The sequence below is a fragment of the Rhipicephalus microplus genome, chromosome X, assembly GCF_043290135.1.
Source record: "Rhipicephalus microplus isolate Deutch F79 chromosome X, USDA_Rmic, whole genome shotgun sequence".
Lineage (NCBI taxonomy): Eukaryota > Metazoa > Arthropoda > Arachnida > Ixodida > Ixodidae > Rhipicephalus > Rhipicephalus microplus.
This window is the reverse complement of record NC_134710.1, coordinates 131,552,688-131,572,658: the sequence shown is the minus strand read 5'-3', so window position 1 is coordinate 131,572,658 and position 19,971 is coordinate 131,552,688. Positions and strand designations below refer to the sequence as shown.

The 19,971-nt window shown below is 46.3% G+C and overlaps 1 long non-coding RNA gene across 1 annotated transcript; it reads left to right on the top strand.

Annotated features, from left to right (window-relative positions):
- Window positions 1–8,803: 8,803 nt before the first annotated feature.
- On the top strand, window positions 8,804–11,159 carry LOC142775758 (uncharacterized). Its single transcript, XR_012886982.1, has 2 exons — window positions 8,804–9,295; window positions 10,316–11,159. It is a non-coding gene; the product is annotated as an uncharacterized LOC142775758 (long non-coding RNA).
- Window positions 11,160–19,971: the final 8,812 nt, after the last annotated feature.

Below are 19,971 nucleotides of genomic sequence, written 5' to 3'. Positions count from 1 at the left end.
TGGCCAGCACATCCGCGTGAGCCGGCGTCTCGAGAGCGAACGTCATCTTCGTCTTTCACATCCCTCAGTCGCAACCTGTATGGCGTACTGAAGTTTGAATAAACATGTTTTAATTATATTAGTATATACAATATCTATTTCCTAAGCTCAATCATTGGATGTTAATTCGCATTGTTTTTTATCGTTTTTACAATAAATAACATTAAATCGGGTGGTCCTCAACGCTCAAAAGTCCAATGGCTTCGTTTCACCCCACCTGCCTGTACCAACGAGATACTCTCTTGTCTTCTACTCACCCTTTCTGCTTATAATCTCTCTTTCTACCTATCAATTTTACTTGCCCCTTCGCCACTACTAAAAGCTCTGAGCTGCGCCACCACTACAGGAGGCAAATAATAGAGCTCTTTTATTTTCATCTACTCTCTAGACGGGAAGACAGCGTCCGCGTAGGCTGAGTCCGTGCAGCCATCAAAGTGGACGACTTGGACAGTTAGTGATACATGATCTAAGTAGACTACGCGGCAGAAAACATTGACTGAAAAAAGGCAAATATGCGCGCTGACTATCGACTGAAGGCTTATTTATCCCACACGGCGTTCATATATGACAACCAAAAAAGAGAGAAAAAAAGAAACATTGTTTGCATTTGAACAAGCGACAAACTTAATTCATACACCCGAAGCACGAGGCAGATTATCTGATTTAATACACACATGCACCTTTTGCCAGATGATGACGTTCTTCACCTAGACGGGCAACCGATGGTTTGCTCACTCGGTTGTCAGGCACGGGCGTCGGAAGGAGGGTGGAAAAGAGGCATTGCAAAGCGACGGCATCCAACGTGGATGCGCCGTCAACGCACGCTTCTTTTACAGACAATGGTTCCGACAGGGAACTCAAGCGAGAACCGAAGTAGAGTATTAGCCTTGATGTCCTGCCTGCCTAAATCTCTTGACGTACGAACCACACCACGAGCCACCGGCGCTTGCCGTTTTTTTCTTTTTTTTTTTTTTTTTGAGGCCGGCTGGTTGCGATCGATTCGGCGCTAGATGGAAACTCGCCCCTATGCTACACCAGCGTTTTGTGTTGTGTGACACCAGGTTGTAACTTTACTGTTCCTAAACATTTGTTTACACATTCTAACTTGATTCCTTAACCGACATCAAGCCTTTGTAGAAATGGTGTTCTCCAGAGTTTCAAGCACAGGGATGCCTCTGCGGTAGTATAAACTGGGCTGCGATGCAAACGACCTGAAGCATTATTTGCGTATCTTAGGTACTTTTGTCGTATCTATCTATCTATCTATCTATCTATCTATCTATCTATCTATCTATCTATCTATCTATCTATCTATCTATCTATCTATCTATCTATCTATCTATCTATCTATCTATCTATCTATCTATCTATCTATCTATCTATCTATCTATCTATCTATCTATCTATCTATCTATCTATCTATCTATCTATCTATCTATCTATCTATCTATCTATCTGTCTGTCTGTCTGTCTGTCTGTCTGTCTGTCTGTCTGTCTGTCTGTCTGTCTGTCTGTGTTTACGTCTGGCTGCTCTCATGATTACCCCCTTAACTTGTAATAAAACGCTTTTCGAAGAAAGATATCAACAGAAGGAAACTCAACTACGTAATAAAAAATTGTCAAATCCCATCACAAACAAACTACAGCTTACAAGAAGTACCAACATTAATACTTGACATTTTAAACGAATACCCACGTACAATAAAGCTACTGCAAAATGTAATCATCCCAGCTCAATTCAAAAAGTACAACAATTATGGTTTTGCGAGTTTTAGGTGCACAGTGCTCTGTTATGTATTAAACGGTTGTTAAATGCTGTGCTATATACCTTTGCCACTAGACCCACCGCGGTGCTTCATCTTCTTCTTTTTTCTTTTCTTGTTGTTGTTGTTGTTGTTGTTGTCGTCGTCGTTGTTGTTTTGTTGTTGATGATGATGATGTCGACTTTACTTTTACTTACTCTCTTCACAACCACACGCACAAGAAGAGGGGGGACTCTCGCCACATTGACATACATGTATTTACACTAAATCTGCTCAAACTACCGCCGATAGTCCCGTTAAAGAAAAAAAAAAGATGCTTGCGTCTCCCCTCGCCCTCCGTCGCCTCGCCGTGAAATCGCCCCCTCCCCCGAAAAAAATTCTGACTACGCCTCTGCCTGCGTGCGAGCAGCACATGGGAGGCACGTCGTGTCCCCGTACGAGTTCATCGTGTTGGCGGTCCTTTGAAGGCGTGCGCGCTATGCAGTGTCCATACCTTCACGATTACGGGAGCCACAGTTCGCCAACAAGCGCGCAACTACAACGCTACTGACGGAGTCGACGGCCGGAGTCGCGGCAACCGGATGTAAGCGGTGTTTCAAGCAGTGCGTCAGCGATGACGTATGCCACACGAGATCAAGAGGGGCATGGAAAGGGCGCCCGGCGAGAGGGGAAAGTGGCGTGGGAGAAGATATCAGCGGAGTGAAGCAGAGCAAGCGTACGCGTACTCATGCAAGAATGAGAATTTTTGGCGGGGTGGGTGTCTAATGAATTAAACGACCCCCCCCCCCCCCCCCCGTGTTCTCCTTCTCCAACTCGGTACGCCAGCGATACACATGTGAACAAACCACCAAAAAATGCGGACAGCTTCTGACACTGTCTTCACAAAGAGAATACGAACAAGAATTCGTCACCGGTATTTATTAAACCTCGTCATCGTATCAATGATAAAGAGCCATTGGAGTCCAATAAATAAACACAAACATCAAATAAAATCATTACTTAAGCTGTCTTGCCTGCTCGTTAAGGATAAATTCAAACGACCATATTCCAGGCACAGCTCCACAGCGAACCACCGGCCGAAGACCACATGGTGACAGGCGCCACATTCACATCAAGAAGCCGCGCAGAGCCCCACTTCGCGTAAGCACCACGCCCGATGAAGCTCGTCACGGCGCCAACCGGCTAGTGGTACCACCGTAATTCGCCGTACACTTGAGGGTCGTTGCTTTTATGGGATTCGGTGCAGGCACGCTGGTGCGTGTACGCCGTCGATGACTTTAATATGCACGAATAACAAGGCTGCCCTGAGTGCAGCCCTCGAAGACGGAGCGGAAAACTTGCAACAAAGGTTACTGATGTCATCGCCTGAATTCCTGATGCTTGTTCGAACCTTGCGGCAACACAGTCGGGTGTGAACGCGGCCGACGGTTCAACAGGTGTTGCCTGGAACATCCAAGGCTTGTGCGAGACTGAAGACGGGGCCTGCATCACAGGGGTGTCCGGACCATGACATTGAAAAAGCACGGTATGAAGAGAACGACCAGTGGGCAGGCGGGGTTCTAGAGACACAATCAACTACGGCACCGTCGAACATCCCTGGAATGGTGCTAGTGACACGCACGCGCTGCATCACGTTTCGTGCACAAAAGAACGGAAGCCGACAAAGCGTGGCCAGCACATCCGCGTGAGCCGGCGTCTCGAGAGCGAACGTCATCTTCGTCTTTCACATCCCCCGGTCGCCACCTGTATGGCGTACTGAAGTTGGAATAAAGGTATTTTATATTAGTATTTACCATAATTGTTTCCTGCCGTCAATCATTCGATGTTAATTCATATTAATTTTTAATCTTTTTTTAAAGTAAATATTATTATATCCCCCATCTTTCGCCCAACTCGTAAAAAAACGCAATAGCTCTATAGTTTTTTTCGAGCGCATCATTGTCTCCTTCCTTGATCTAACAGGTGAACAACGCGAGATGGTGCGCCGCTACCGCCTATTGCGTCTTTCTGCGACAACTGTGGTGGATTTCCCTTTTCACGGTGGGCCCAGCCTACCAGCCCGGCGAACATTTCTCGTATTTGCGGCCCGTGCTGTCATCAACGCTCAGTAGTCCAAATGCTTCGCTTCATCCCACCGGCCTGTACCAACGAGATACTCTCTTGTCAGCACAAGTCAGCAGGAGAGCGCATGTCACCGACATTTGCTCACTGTTTTGAATATCAAGTACAGTTCTCATGTTCAAGTATGGATTTGTAATACCTGCTCTCCAGCTGTTTCTTTCACCTGACTTTTGTACTTGATGTTCATCATCAAATTACGCAACCACTAATCAAACATCGACAAATCAATTTTCAATTTTGTTCGTTCTCTGTCTCGCTGCCTTCGATTTGTTCCTTTTTTTGACATGCTTTTATACAATCATCAGTTCATCTTGTTTCGTAAAACATGAGCATCAACATACATAGTCCAGTGTTTCAGTAAGCTGTCGCGCATGCAGTAGTATTCCTCTATTTAGTGCATGACACAATGTAATACACTATAGAGGCAGGGTAGTTAGACAGGACACTGGGAAGCTTTCAGAGGACACCAAGAATCTCGTTAAGAAGCATGAAATCATGAAAGTCTCAAGTACAACCAACAATATAGAACTGGCAGAGCTTTCGCAGTTGATTAATATGCGTAAGGTATCCGATGTAGATACCTTACAGATATCTCTACAGTAGGCGGGACAACCACGATCTCAAAACTATAAGAACCAGCAGTAACCCAGATGACACCTCACCAGTAATGATAGAAGTCAGAAAAGCTTTGAAGAGCATGCAAAGAGGCAAAGCTGCTGGTGAGGATCAGGTAACATCAGATCGGCTGAAAGATGGAGGACAGATTATGCTAGAAAAACTAGCCACCCTGCTTACGAGGTGTCTCCTGACGGGAAGATTACCCAGAGTCTTGAAAGAATGCTAAAACCATCTTCATACATAAGAAAGGATATGACAAGGACTTGAAGAATTACAGGCCAATCAGTTTGCTCTCTGTAGTATACAAGCTATTTACAAAGATAATAGCCAACAGAGTAAAGAAAACACGAATTCAGTTAACCAAAGGAACAAGCAGGATTTCGAATAGGCTACTGAACAATCGACCACATTCATACTATCAATCAGGTAATAGAGAAGTGCTCAGAATATAGCCAACCACTATACATAGCCTTTATTGATTACAAGAAGGCGTTTGATTCAGTAGAAATATGAGCAGTCAAGCAGACACTGCGGAATCAGGGCGTCGATGAAGCATATATAAACATCCTGGAAGAAATATACAGGGGACCAACTGTTACCATAGTGCTTCATAAAGCAAGCAACAGAATACTAATCAAGAAGGGTGAAAGGCAGGGGAGGCACAATCTCCCCAATGCTATTTACCGCGTGCTTAAAGAAGGTTTTCAGAAGCCTAGAATGGGAACAGTTGGGGATAAGAGTTAATGGAGAGCACCTTAGTAACCTACGCTTCGCCGATGACATTGCATTGCTGAGTAACTCAGGGGACGAATCACAACTCATGATTACAGAGTTAGACCAGGAGAGCAGAAAGGTGGGTCTTAAAATATTCTACAGAATACGAAAGTAATGTACAACAACCTCGGAAGAGAGCAGCACTTCGAAATTGGTAATAGTGCACTTCAAGTTGTAAAAGAGTATGTCTACTTAGGGCAGGTAATAATCGTGGAGCCGAACCACGAGATTGAAATAACTAGAAGAATAAATATGGGGTGGAGCACATTTGGTAAGCACTCTCAAATTATGACAGGTAGAATGCCACTATCCCTCTAGACGAAGGTGTATAACAGCTGTATGTTGCCGGTACTTAGCTACGGAGCAGAAACCTGGAGACTTACAAAGAGGGTCCAGCTTAAATTGAGGACGACGCAGCGAGCAACAGAAGGAAGAGTGGTCGGTGTAACCTCAAGAGACAAGAAGAGAGAAGAGTGGATTAGGGAACAAACAGGGGTTAAGAATATGATAGTTGAAATCAAGAAGAGGAAATGGGCATGGGCCGGGCATGTAGCGCAAAGACAGGATAACCACTGGTCATTAAGGGTAACTGACTGGATTCTCAGAGATGGCAAGTGGGTTAGGGGGGGACAGAAGGTTAGGTGGGCAGATGAGATTAAGAAGTTTGTGGGTATAAATTGGCAGCAGCAAGCACAGGACCGAGTTACCTGGCGGAACATGGGAGAGGCCTTTGTCCTGCAGTCGATGCAGTCATGCTGATGATGATGATGACAATTTCATACCTTGACAACTGATTAACGGAAAGTTATTTCTATTCTTTTATTGAAATCAAAATGAGTAACAATATGACTGCACATTCCAGTGTTTGCCCAAATGCAAGGAGATGTATGATATCTTGAATTTAGTGTGCCGTATGGCACTGGAAAATGATTCCGTCCCGGACCATCTTGTAGGAAAATGACCATCACGAGACAGCGGGACGAAACGGCGACGCACAAATGGCACGGCATGCAGGCGACGGGGAACGTGATGCTGGCGCCCAGCTGGCGCGTCAGGGATGGTGGCTCTTCCCTTGTTTTTTTTTTCTTTCTTGCGCCTGCTCTTTCCGGCAGTCTGCGTTACTTCCGCACCGTGTGGCTGTCACGGGTGTTTTTTTATTGCTGGGTTCCCTATAGACAGAATATTAGTCAGTACTCAGGAGCGCGCCGCCTATATGCCGTTCGTTATCCGGCACCTGACTGAAAGTGTACTAAGATGCTCTCCAATAAATATTATACCTAGCACTTTCCAATATATAGGGCCCTGAAATCTTCCTGTAAACACGCGTTGAATAGCATTGGAGAGATCATGTATACCTGCCTTACACATTTCTTTATATTGGATTCTGCGGCTTTGTTTATGAAGAATTAAGTTGGCTGTGGATCCGCTGAAGATTTTTTTCCAGTATGTTTATCCAGTGTTCGTCGATGACGTGATTCCGTAGTTCCTGCCTCACTGCTCATGTCTCGTCTGAGTCAGACGCCTTCTCCCAATCTATAGAAGCTATGTATTTGGGTTGGTTGTATTTCGCGCATTTCTCTATTGCCTGATTGATAGTGTGAATATGGTGTATTGTGGAATTGCCTGGTAGAAAATCTGCTTGGTCCTTTGGTTCATTGAGCTCTAATATTAGCTACTTTTTTAGTAGTCAGTAGAGAACGGACAGTAAACTGATCGGAGGGTCATTTGCTTTATATTTCATTGACGTCTACTTTCTTGTGGATTATAATTATGTTGGCGTTATTAGTAAAGTAAAGTAGTAAAATGATTCATTATATGTAGGATTTAACGTACCTACCAAAAACGTCATATGCTTATGAGAAACGCCGTATAGTGAAGGGCTACCAAAATTTCGACAACATGGGGGCTCTTAAATGTGCGCCCAAATATGACCACATGAGCCTAGAGTATTTTCGCCTCCATAGAAAATACAGCCGCTGCAGCCGGGATTTAATCCCGCGACTTGCGGCTGAGAGGCCGAGTACCTTAGCCCCTAGACCACCACGGTGGGGCTAGTGGCTAAGGTATAGGGCACAGACTTTCCCAACACTTCAATACATAACAGAACGCAGTGAACCTTAAATCTCAGAAAACAATAACTCTTGTATATTTTGAATTGAGCTGGGATGATTACATTTTGCTGTAGCTTTATTGTTCGTGTGTATTCGTTTAAAATATCAGGTATTAATGTTGGTGCTTTTTGTAGGCCGTAGTTTGTTTGTGGTCGGTTTTGACAATTTTTTATTACGTAGTTGAGTTTGTTTCATGTGATATCTTTCTTCGAAATGCGTTTTATTACAAGTTAAGGGGGTAATCATGAGAGCAGCCAGACGTAGACAGACAGACAGACAGACAGACAGACAGACAGACAGACAGACAGACAGACAGACAGACAGACAGACAGGCAGGCAGGCAGGCAGACAGACAGGCAGGCAGGCAGGCAGACAGACAGACAGACAGACAGACAGACAGACAGAGACACAGACAGATAGATAGACAAAAATACAGACAGATAGATAGATAGAAAGACAGATAGATACATAGACAATAGATAGATACACAGACAGATAGATACGTAGACAGATGGATAGATACACAGACAGATAGATAGATAGACAGGAAGACAGACAGATAGATAGATAGATAGATAGATAGATAGATAGATAGATAGATAGATAGATAGATAGATAGATAGATAGATAGATAGACAGACAGGAAGACAGATACATGGACAGATAGATGCATAGACCGACTGACAGACAGATAGATAGATAGATAGATAGATAGATAGATAGATAGATAGATAGATAGATAGATAGATAGATAGATAGATAGATACGACAAAAGTACCTAAGATACGCAAATAATGCTTCAGGTCGTTTGCATCGCAGCCCAGTTTATACTACCGCAGAGGCATCCCTGTGCTTGAAACTCTGGAGAACACCGTTTCTACAAAGGCTTGATGTCGGTTAAGGAATCAAGTTAGAATGTGTAAACAAATGTTTAGGAACACTAAAGTTACAACCTGGTGTCACACAATACAAAACGCTGGTGTAGCATAGGGGCGAGTTTCTATCTAGCGCTGAATCAATCGCAACCAGCCGGCCTCAATAAAAAAAAAAACGGCAAGCGCCGGTGGCTCGAGGCTCATGGCGTGGTTTGAACGTCAAGAGATTTAGGCAGGCTGGCCACCATGGCTATTACTCTACTTTGTGTCTCGCTTACATTCTCTGTCGTCTGCCGTTGTCCATAAAACAAGCGTGCGTTGACGGCACATCCACGTTGAATTCGGCCACTTTGCAATACCCCTTTTCCACCCTCCTGTCGACGCCCGTGGCTTAGTTACCTATATATTCTTCGAACCTCAGCAAGCGCCACACGACCGAGTCTTCGCGTTCTCTGGCCTATCTGAAGGAAGGGGAAGGGGGGTGGGGTGAGGGATACGATGTCGTTCGGAGATCCTGAGAAATCTTGTTTTTGTAGAGGAAAACATATATTATTTAAATAGAATTACGAAACTATTTACATACTGAAAGTAAGTGCTAATATTACAAAATTCAAGGGCTTTTAGCAAATTCCAAAATGTGTTCAGAGAAAGCTTGAGGCCTTCGGTGGTCTGTATATGTCTTTTTTTTTCAGTCACGGTGAAAAGGCACTAAAAAGAATATATGCGTGTTTTTTTATAACTTTTTACCATAAAATACAGCGAAGTGCAAGACTAATTACCCTCCGTTTCTCATGCGTTCGTATTCTCGCGTTGTGTGCATCGTGTAGACGCCATCTGCGTTCCAGCGCTCAAAAAGTTCATCCGCCTTTCAGCGTGAGGGGAAATAGCATAACCTGCACCGTGCCCGGAAGCCGGATGGACACCGGTCACCGCAGGTATGAAGCCTTCTTGGTCACCGTGGCAATGAAGGCTTCTTGGCTCAGCATGTCAGCAGGTATGGTTGTCCTGGGCGGTTTGAAAATACAGTTGTATTGCATGGGCACTAAGATGATCACACTAGCAGGATTATTGAAGCAGATGGAATGAATCGGGAACCTGACAACTGATTGAGCAAACCATCGGTTGCCCTTCTAGGTTCATAGAGTCATTATCTGGCAAACGGTGCATGAGTGTATTAAATCAGATATTCTGCTCGTGCTTCCGTTGTATGAAGTTTGTCGCTTGTTCAAATGCAAACTTTCTTTTTTTTTCTCTTTTTTACTGGTTGCCCTTTATAAACGCCGTGTGGGATAGATAAACCTTCGGTCGATAGCCAGCATGCGTACTTGTCCTTTTCCGACCATGTTTTCTGCCGCGTAATATATTTAGATCCTGTATCACCAACTGGCCTAATCGTTCACATTGATGGATGTATACGGAGTCACCTTCCGCGGTAGCCGTCGTCCCGTCTAGAAAGTAGAAGAAAATAAAATGTCTCTATTATTTGCCTCCCGCAATGGAGGTAAAGATCAGTGCCATTAGGAGTGCTGAAGAACAAATCAAGTTGATAGGTGGAAAGAGAGAAGATAACCATAAAGGGTGAGTGGAAGACAAAAAAGTATCTCGTTGGTAGAGGCACGTGGGATGTAGCGAAGCCACTGGACTATTGAGCGTTGAGGACCGCAGGAGCCGCAAATACGAGAAATGTTCGCTGGGATGGTGGGCTTGGCCATGCGGGAAAGAGGAAATCCACCACATTTGTCGCAGGGAGACGCAGTAGGCGGTAGCGGCGCACCATCTCGCATTGTTTACCTGTCAGATTAGAGAAGAGACAATGATGCGCTCGAGCCAAATTATAAAGCATTTGCGTTTTTTTTCCTAGTTGTGGGGAGCGTAGTAGGATACAGTAATATTCATTTGAAGAAAAAAAAGATTAAAAATCAATACGAATTATCATCCATTGATTGCGGGGAGGAACTACATTTGTAAATACTAATATAAAAGACCTTTATTCAAACTTCACTACGCCTTACAGGTTGTGACAGAGGGATGTGAAAGACGAAGATGACGTTCGCTCTCGAGACGCCGGCTCACGCGGATGTGCTGGCCAGGCTTTGTCGGCTTCTATTTTTTTTTTTTGTGCACGAGACGTGATGCAGCGCGTACGTGTCACTAGCGCCATTCCAGTGATCTTTGACAGCGCCGACGTTGATTGTGTCTCTGGAGGCCTACCTCCCAGTGGTCCTTCTGTTTCTACCGGGCTTTTTCGCTGCTGTGGTGTGGACCCCACCGTGATGCAGGCCTCGTCTTCATTCCAACTCGAGCCTTCGATGTTCCAGGCAGAACCCGTTGGACTGTCGGTCACGTTCACGCCCGAGTTTGTTGCCGCAAGGTTCGAACAACCGCCAGGAATCCAGGCGATGACATCAGTAACCTTTGTTGCAAGTTTTCCGCTCCGTCTTCGAGGGCTGCACTCATGGCCGCCTTGTGATTTGTGCATATAAATGTCATCGACGATGGACTCGATCCAGCATGCCTGCACTGAATCCCATAAGAGCAATGGCCCTCAAGTCTACGGCAAATTACGGCGGTACATCCAACCGGTTGGCGCCATAACGTGCTTCGCCAGGAGTGGTGCTTATGCTTAGTGGGGTTCTGTGTGGCTTCTTGATGGGAAAGTGGCGCCTATCATCATGTAATCATCGGCCAGTGGTATGCTGTGGACCTGTACCTGGGATATTGTCGTTTGATTTTATCCTCAACCTGCAACCAGGACAGCTCAAGTACTGAATTTATTTGATGTTTGTAATGAATGATTGAATTCAAATGGTTCTTTATCATTGATACGATGACTGTATTTAATAAATACCGGTGACGAATTCTTGTTCGTTTTGTCATTGAATTCTTGTTGGTATTGTTCGTAATATTACCTACTGTTCTCATATTCAAGCTTGTATTCGTAACAGTGAACCACGACCAAGGCAACCATTGTCACTGCTGTGAAGATAATGTACCAGCTATAAAAATACAAATTTTAAAAGAGCAACTGCATGCAGTAAAAATAAAAATTTCGAGGTTCGTTCTGCACCATTTCTTGACCTTAACTGCACGCGGACGTTCGCGAAAGAGATTTGAGAAAGCGTTATTTATTTGGGGGGAGACCGACCTGTCCGTCGCTAAGTTGTGTATGTCATACTTGACCTTGACGCACGTTTCGGCGTTCACTTGAACAGCGGTGTGATGCTGAATGAAGGATAGAGTAGCCACTACGCATAAACAAGATCAGATAAGAACCGAAAATGAATAAAACCCACTCCATATACAAAATAATGCGCATAAATTCTATTTGCAGAAATAAGTAATCGTTGAAATGTTAAAAAGGCGCTGCTGCCCCAGCGTGCAGCTCGTGATAGTTCGCGAGTACGAAAATCAAATGTTAGAGTAGGCACGCTAAAATACCCACGAAACAATTACGTGCCAAAGCGCATTATCTCGCAGATGTTAATCTCGCAGATGTAGGTGAGTGTGATACTAATGGTTTTCTAATTACCTGTAGTCAATATTTCCTCACATGATCTGTAAGAAACTGTTCTGAAAAGCGTAAAATAATGCTTTTTTTTGTCGCTCCCGCATGAGGGCCGGGCCGCGAAAATGTCCCGCATAACCGCAGGTTGTATCTTGCTAGAAAAAATTTGACCCGAAAATCTCGGCTAATCATTGTCCCTGCTATTCTGAAGGCCACCTAAAATCAGGCCGGTTTCTCTAGTACACGGCTATGGAGCCGCGTAGAAGCGGTGATAATTTGACTTGATTTCCTGCCTGCAGGCGTGTAGTCTAGCCAGGATTTGACTAAGAGTGTAACTTGCGATTCGCTGATGACATTACCTTGATGAGTAACTCAGGGGCCGAATTACAGCTCATGATTACTGAACTTGGCGCGGAAAGCATAAGAATATGCCTAAAAATGAAACGCACAAAACTAAAGTAATGTGCAACAGTCTCGGCAGAAGAGAGCGCTTTGCGATAGGTGGAGAGACACTGGAACTTGTAATGAAATATGTATACATAGGACAGGCAGTAACCACGGATCCGAACCATGAGAATGAAACGCCTACCTATAAGAATAAGTATTGGGTGGATCACGTTCGGCAAACATTCTCAAATCAGGAATGCTCAAGAGGAAAGTATATAACAGCTCCATCTTGCCGGTACTTTCCTACGGAGCAGAAACCTGGAGTCTTTCCAGGAGGGTTCAGCTTAATGTAGGACGACGCAGCGAGCGACGGGAAGAAAAATGGTAAGTGTTAAATTCCTTTGGAGACAAGAAGAAATCGAGTGGGTCAACCAACCTACTGGGGTTCAAGATATCATTGTTGAAATCAAGAAGAAGAAACAGAAATAGGCCGGGCACTTTGCATGTAGGCAGGATAACCGCTGGTCATTAAGGGTAACTGAACAGATACTCAGAGAAGGACACCGCTCGAATGAGAGACAAAAAGTTAGGTGAGCTGTTAAAGAACGAAATTCGCAGGTACAACATGACAGCAAGAACATGAGACCGGGTTGATTGGCGGATCATTAGAGAAACATTTGCCTTCCAGTGGGTGTAGTCAGATTGATGATGATAATGATTATGATGATTATTATTATTATGATGATGTCGACTTTATATTTACTTACTCTCTTCACAACCATACCCACAAGAAGAGGGGGGAGTCTCGCGATTTTGATATACATGCCTGCACACATGAATCTGCTCAAAGTGCCGCCGAAAGTCGCGTCACAGAAAAAAAAAACGGATGCTTGCGTCTCCCCTCCCTCTCAGTCGGCTTGGCGTGAACTCCCCCCCCCCCCCTACCGAAAAAAATTTCTTACTACGCCTCTGAATGCGTGCGTGCAGCACGTGCGAGGCACGTCGTGTCCCCGTACGGGTTCATCGCGTTGGCGAACCCTTGAAGGCGTGCGCGCAACGCAGTGTCCATACCTTCACGATTACGGGAGCCACAGTTCGCCAACAAGCGCGCAACTACAACGCTACTGACGGAGTCGACGGCCGGAGTCGCGGCAACCGGATGTAGATGGTGTTTAAAGCAGCGCGTCAGCGATGACGTATGCCACACGAGATTTTGAGGGGCATGGGAGGGGCGTTCGGCTAAAGGTCAAAGCGGCGTGGGAGAGGATACCAGCGGAGGAAAGCAGAGCAAGATTACGTGTTCTAACAAGTCCCGTTAAATAGGGAGGCGATCACCGCGATAATTCCAAGGGCCGAAGTATCGGCCCCCCAAACTGCCCCACGAAAGCGCGGACCATTTAGAAGTGGTCCTATTTGGCGCGCCAGCGGACGCCGGCTGTGGCCCAAAGAACAAGTCAGGGCCGAGAGTTGATAAACAAAGCGAAATTAAATTCTCAAAAATGCAAATCAATCGATGCACAAATATGCGCACTCGGCAATAGTTGAATACGATATGTCACCAAACCACGTACTACACTGCACAATCAGCTACACTTAACAACGGACACAAACAACAATACGCGCTACAATGCAATCATATGCGTCGAACAACCAAGTCACCTAAAGACTAAAGAGTTTGAAAACCTATTCAGTACAAAGTCCTTGAAACAAAGTTTGAATGATACTCTTCCAAGAATCACTCTCTCAAAGTCCAGCGCTTTTGCGGATCCGCTGCCCCTGAAGTTTCTCTTCCAAGAAACTTCGCGTCTTCGATTGGCCGCTCTACAAGCACCGAACTTCTTCGCCGTTAACACTTCGGCTCCCCGCGCGTTGCGATTTCAAGACGCGCCTTCGCTCTCAGGCGGTAGACTGGCACTTCTTCGGCTGATAGCACCAGCCTTCACCCTTCAGGCGGCAATCCTCTTTCTTCATTACCTGCTTTGTCACTAAGGACAGAAGCTTTCGCCGACACGGCGGAATGACCCTACGCACACTGGCGCAAAACTTTCATCTCCTCCCTAAGCAACGGGCGCAAACTTTCTTCTTCTCCTGATGTACCTTCGCCGCTGCTCGCTTAAGTACATTTGCCCCGCCGCGGTGGTGTAGTGGCTAAGGTACTCGGCTGCTAACTCGCAGGTCGTGGGATCGAATCCTGGCTGAAGCGGCTGCATTTCCGATGAAGGCGGAAATGTTGTAGGCCCGTGTGCCCAGATTTGGGTGCACGTTAAAGAACCCCAGGTAGTCAAAAATTTCCGGCGCCCTCAACTACGGCGTCTCTCATAATCATTGGTGGTTTTGGGACGTTAAACCACACATATCAATCAATCGCTTAAATACTTTTCGCGCTAGATTCGAGAAAATTCTAATCATTTCGTCGGCGCGATGCACAGCCAAAGCTGGGGAAAGGGCGAGACGTTTCGGGAGATGTCTGCGACACGCGACGCAACTCTGCGCCACCACGCCCCTTCGAGAACTTTCCAGGGCTTGCTCGGCGCCCGATGTGAGGAGGTTGGTCGGCGAAACTACGCTTCCAAGGCGGATAGACGGCGCGCACCGGGGAGTCTTTGGATGCTTGTTTTCTCCTTTACCATTGACCTTGAGGCGCTTCTCAGGGACCCCGCAACCGCCACCAGAACTCGGTGGCGCGCTCCCTTTCTGAGCGCTCGTTCGTGACACGCGTACCCATGCGAGGATAAAAGTTTTCGCGGGGTGGGTGTCTAATCAACCAGACCCCCCCCCCCATTTCCATTCCCAAACTCGGTACGCCAGCGATACATATGTGAACATACCACCGAAGAAAGCGGACAGCTTCTGACACGGTCTTCCCAAAGACAATACGAACGAGAATTCTTCACCGGTATTTATTAAACCCATAATTGTATCAATGATAAAGAGCCATTTGAATCCAATAATTAAACACAAACATCAAATAAAATTATTACTTAAGCTGTCTTGATATCTGGTTTAGGATAAAATCAAACGACCATATCCCAGGCACAGGTCCACAGCATACACTCTAAGCCAAAAGGGAGCAACAGGGGTATAGGGGTTGCTCCTTTCAGGGAGCAATTGCATTGCCACTCCCATTACTCCCATAAAAGGAGTAACTGCAGAGGGACGAACCGTTGCTCTTCTTTCAGTTCCTCCTTCGGGGGATGAACAGTTACTCCCTCCAGTTCCTCCCTGCGGACCAACAGTTACTTTCACCAGTTGCTCCCTGCAGACCAACCATTACTCCCACCAGTTGCTCTTCTAAGAGCAACAGTTACTCTTTACCGTTCCTCCCACGTGTTCGCTGTTACTCTCTGAAAACCAACTGCACATGCTTCCAGTTACTCCTTGGGGAAATGGCTATCTCAGGTATGCTTGTCACACGCTTAACACATGGCGAGAGCTCCTTGGAAGAGCACTGCTTGGGTGCTTCTAACACAAAAAGTGGAATATATTGAAAGGAAAATAAATGCTTTATTGTTCTTTTTATGAGGCGACGTGCGAGCACACGTAAAAGTAGACTTCGCCACACCACAGGCAGCACTAAACGAGCACCATAATACATTCAAGGCTTTCTGCGTCATCCGTGGAAAAACAATCTTGAATTTCTAGCCTGGGCAGTCTGTGTCATCATTGGTGAGAGAAGGGCTACTTCTCCAATTCTGAAGAACACAAGTTTCGCAGCTGGTGTTTCCATCAGGCTAGCGCAGCGGAATGTCACCGCAGGCATATGTGAAGCATCTCATTGCTGCAAGAAAAAAAATAGAAGTGTGACGTTAAACATGCCAGAATCAATACATAACAATGAGTCACACACACTGCAGCAGTGCTTACATTCTAAGATGTCTACTGCAAAACGAAATGTGAAAAAAAAAGGAAGGTTCGGCCAATCGTTACTTGGCAAGCCATATAAATGCTGATGTGGTAGACGCTCTTCACATGATGTCTCAGACAGAAATATTCTGGAAGAAAATGTGCAGCACCTCAACAAGGCATATTTGTAGCAGTTAAAGATACCCTTAGGTTCAGTTTACTTGTTTCCTATACACAGCTGAGGGACATTTCTATGAGCTCATTCACCAATGGGCATTCTAAGTGAGATCATGTGTGTGGCAAATAACACATACCATCCGCTCAAGTTAAAATACTTATCTTTCAGTCGATCTGATGTTACCTGATCCTCACCAGCAGCTTTGCCTCTTTGCATGCTCTCCAAAGCTTTTCTGACTTCTATCATTACTGGTGAGGTGTCATCTGGGTTACTGCTGGTTCTTATAGTTTTGAGATCGTGGTTGTCCCGCCTACTGTAGAGATATCTGTAAAACTCCTCATCTATTGTAACTATCCTATTCATATTGGTAGTGATTTTGCCTTCTCTGTCCCTTAGTGCATACATTCGATTTTTGCCTATCCCAAGTTTCCTCTTCACTGCTTTAGCGCTTGCTCCGTTTTTCAGAGCGTGTTCAATTTTCTCCATGTTATACCTTCTTACATCGGATACCTTACGCATATTAATCAACTGCGAAAGCTCTGCCAGTTCTATATTGTTGGTTGTACTTGAGACTTTCATGATTTCATGCTTCTTAACGAGATTCTTGGTGTCCTCTGAAAGCTTCCCAGTGTCCTGTCTAACTACCCTGCCTCTTTAGTGTATTACACTGTGTCATGCACTAAATAAAGGAATACTACTGCATGCGCGACAGCTTACTGAAACACTGGACTATGTATGTTGATGCTCATGTTTTACGAAACAAGATGAACTGATGATTGTATAAAAGCATGTCAAAAAAAGGAACAAATCGAAGGCAGCGAGACAGAGAACGAACAAAATTGAAAATTGATTTGTCGATGTTTGATTAGTGGTTGCGTAATTTGATGATGAACATCAAGTACAAAAGTCAGGTGCAAGAAACAGCTGGAGAGCAGGTATTACAAATCCATACTTGAACATGAGAACTGTACTTGATATTCAAAACAGTGAGCAAATGTCGGTGACATGCGCTCTCCTGCTGACTTCTGCTGACAAGAGAGTATCTCGTTGGTACAACCAGCTGTTGCGAACGACGGACCGATCCCGCCGAAGCCACCACTGTTGCGAAAGACGGCGACGCCAACACGGTCCTGATGGCGCCACTGCTTCTAACTCCGCCGGGAAGGTCACCAGCCGTTTGGTAGCGTATGTTTCTCAGCTCGCGACTGCTTCTGCGCCGAGCTGATAAGACGAGCGGACGAGACGACGGTGAGTTAAACAAGGTTTATGTACAGCATATATACAGAGGCGTTACAATTTCGGCACTGGGGCCGACAGAGACTCGAAGAGCCGAGCTCTCCTCTCTAATACATAGGTCAACTTTTCGCCTAAGACCGCCGACTCACACACATGTCGGCTCTCCGACATGGGGACTCCTCTCTCGTAGGACCGCCGATCGCGACACGCCGCAGGGCTTCTTTTATTTGCACCGGGTCCAACCAAAATGTCCAATCAGAAGCGCCGCTGGTCGTCAGGGCAGATTCCTCCAATGGGGTCGCCGCGCCATGCGTCAGACCACCAGACACGAGGACGCCGGCTCGCTGTCACGTGCGCAGCTGACTCAATGCACGTGGGCCAGAGAAGCGCCGCGCGTGTTCACACCGTTGAGTTGTTCGTGTCAGGCGGACTGCGGGCTGGCCTTGACCCAGATTGCCTTTTTCAGAGGCACGGACGTTTGACGAGGACTCGCTGGCATAACAGCACCCCCGCCGCCAGACAATGCACCGGAAAGACGAGCTGCCTCCACGGGGCTCGGATGTCAGGTGCGCTCGTTCGCCAGGTCCCTCCAGGTTCGCCTCCAGGGCCATGGGGAGAATACAGCTCCAGACTGTTCCGGGAACACATCCCATTTTTGACGACGGATCCCAGCTCCACTGGCTTGTCGCCACAACTTGTCGACCAGCTTCACTCGTCTCTTCTGACCATCTTCGGTTTCAGCACTTGTCGATGGTTCTGCAACTTGCCAAGAACGAATCGACAACAGACAACACACGACACACGCAAGTGCCTTCGGTCACCCGACAGAACACCAGACAAAGTATAGTACAACATATACCTATCTACGTGTCTATCGGAATTTTGTTCCCTCTACATCAAGAGGCACATGTGGGACACAAGACTCTTAAAATGACAACTCAATTTTTTTTCCACGTACAACAACGTAACGAATTAGAATACCACAAAGTTGGCCCCTTGAGATCACTCTGAACGAGAGCGCTCAGCCCAGGTCGTGATGAGGTCAAAATTTTGCCCCGAATCGCCAGCCAGAAACCGAAAGGTTGAGAAGTTACTAACTGGAACGCACTGCTCAATGCACCGGCATTAGCGTTTACCTTTCCTTTATTTTTTTTGTTTTGACAGCGAACGTCAAAGTTGCGCTGTGGAGCAACACGCTCCACTTCAGTAACCGGCCACTTTTAGGCGACGATACCGATGCGGCACCAAGAGCGGCTCACACTTTCGACGTTGCACAGGGGAACAACGATACGGCTGGCTACGGATTGACTCCTCACCGCTTAGCTCGATATCGTGTTCGATCACCCTCGTGTTTCCGGGGCGGTCCGAAAACACGTCTTCAAACTCGGAACCAATCTTTCTCAGGTCCTCTTTCTCAGGTCCTCCTTCACTTAAGCTAGGCTCTAGGTTTATCTGCTCCCGGATTACTTTCGATCTCCCTTCAAATACCTCACTAGAACACAAAATTTCTGCTTCCTCTTCCTTTGAAGCATTCAACAACAAATTTACGACCGCTTGATGTTGAACGTATGGTTTCATCAAGTTGTAAATTTTGTCCGGCCGCCTTCCTAATTTCACTTCATAATTTGAATCGCAAGGCTTCGATAATACTGTGGCGGGCCCTTCCCAATCAACCTCAAGCTTGTTCCTTTTGGACGGCTGCAGCAGCATTACCTGATTATCAACTTCAAAAGCGCGCTTCTTCCCCGATTTCTCGTAGTGCTCCTTCGACAGCACTTGTGCCGCGTTTTTCTGGCTTTCCACTAGCGCTTCAATCGAGAGATCCTCACGCTGCTCTCGAAGGAGCGTCTCTCGATCAACTCTCGGCCGCTCGCTCAAACTTTCCGCTACAGGCGAGAGCGTTGCAACCCCCTCGCTCTTACTCAATGGCGCCATGTCGTCTCCCCTTTCTACGGAAACCGCGCCGGTCGGTTCGACGACGGGCCGCTCGCGTGACTGCTCACAGGACTCATGCGGAAACTTTCCTTTCTGGGGTTCCGTCGACCCGCCGACAAGGTCACTTGAGAGTTCACCGCATGGAACCAGATCAAGCTGCCGCGATAGCTTCCGCGCTTGCGATCGCGTGAGAGCCATGCACGCCAAGTTGGGGAAGAACGATTTGCCCTGCTCTTTGAGAAGCTGCTCCGAGTTGTTGGAGAAAAGATAAGGAAAACGATCATTTAGCGCGGCAGACACAGCCGCTTCGGTGCGAAGCTCACCGAACGGGCCTTTAATGACAACCGTGGCGATTGGTAAGCGAACACTCTGCTCCTCGGCGACCTGCCTGATCCACGCGCATTCTCCTGTGAAGTCATCCGGAGACACCAATGAAGGATGGACAACGTCCATGGTTGCCGCTGAGTCTCTAAGTGCTCGGCACGTTTTCTCATTCACCCTAATTTCTTGGAGATACGGCTCCAACAACCGAATGTTTTTTTCTGATTCTTGGATCGTTGCGAAAGCAAACTTTTCCTGACAGTTT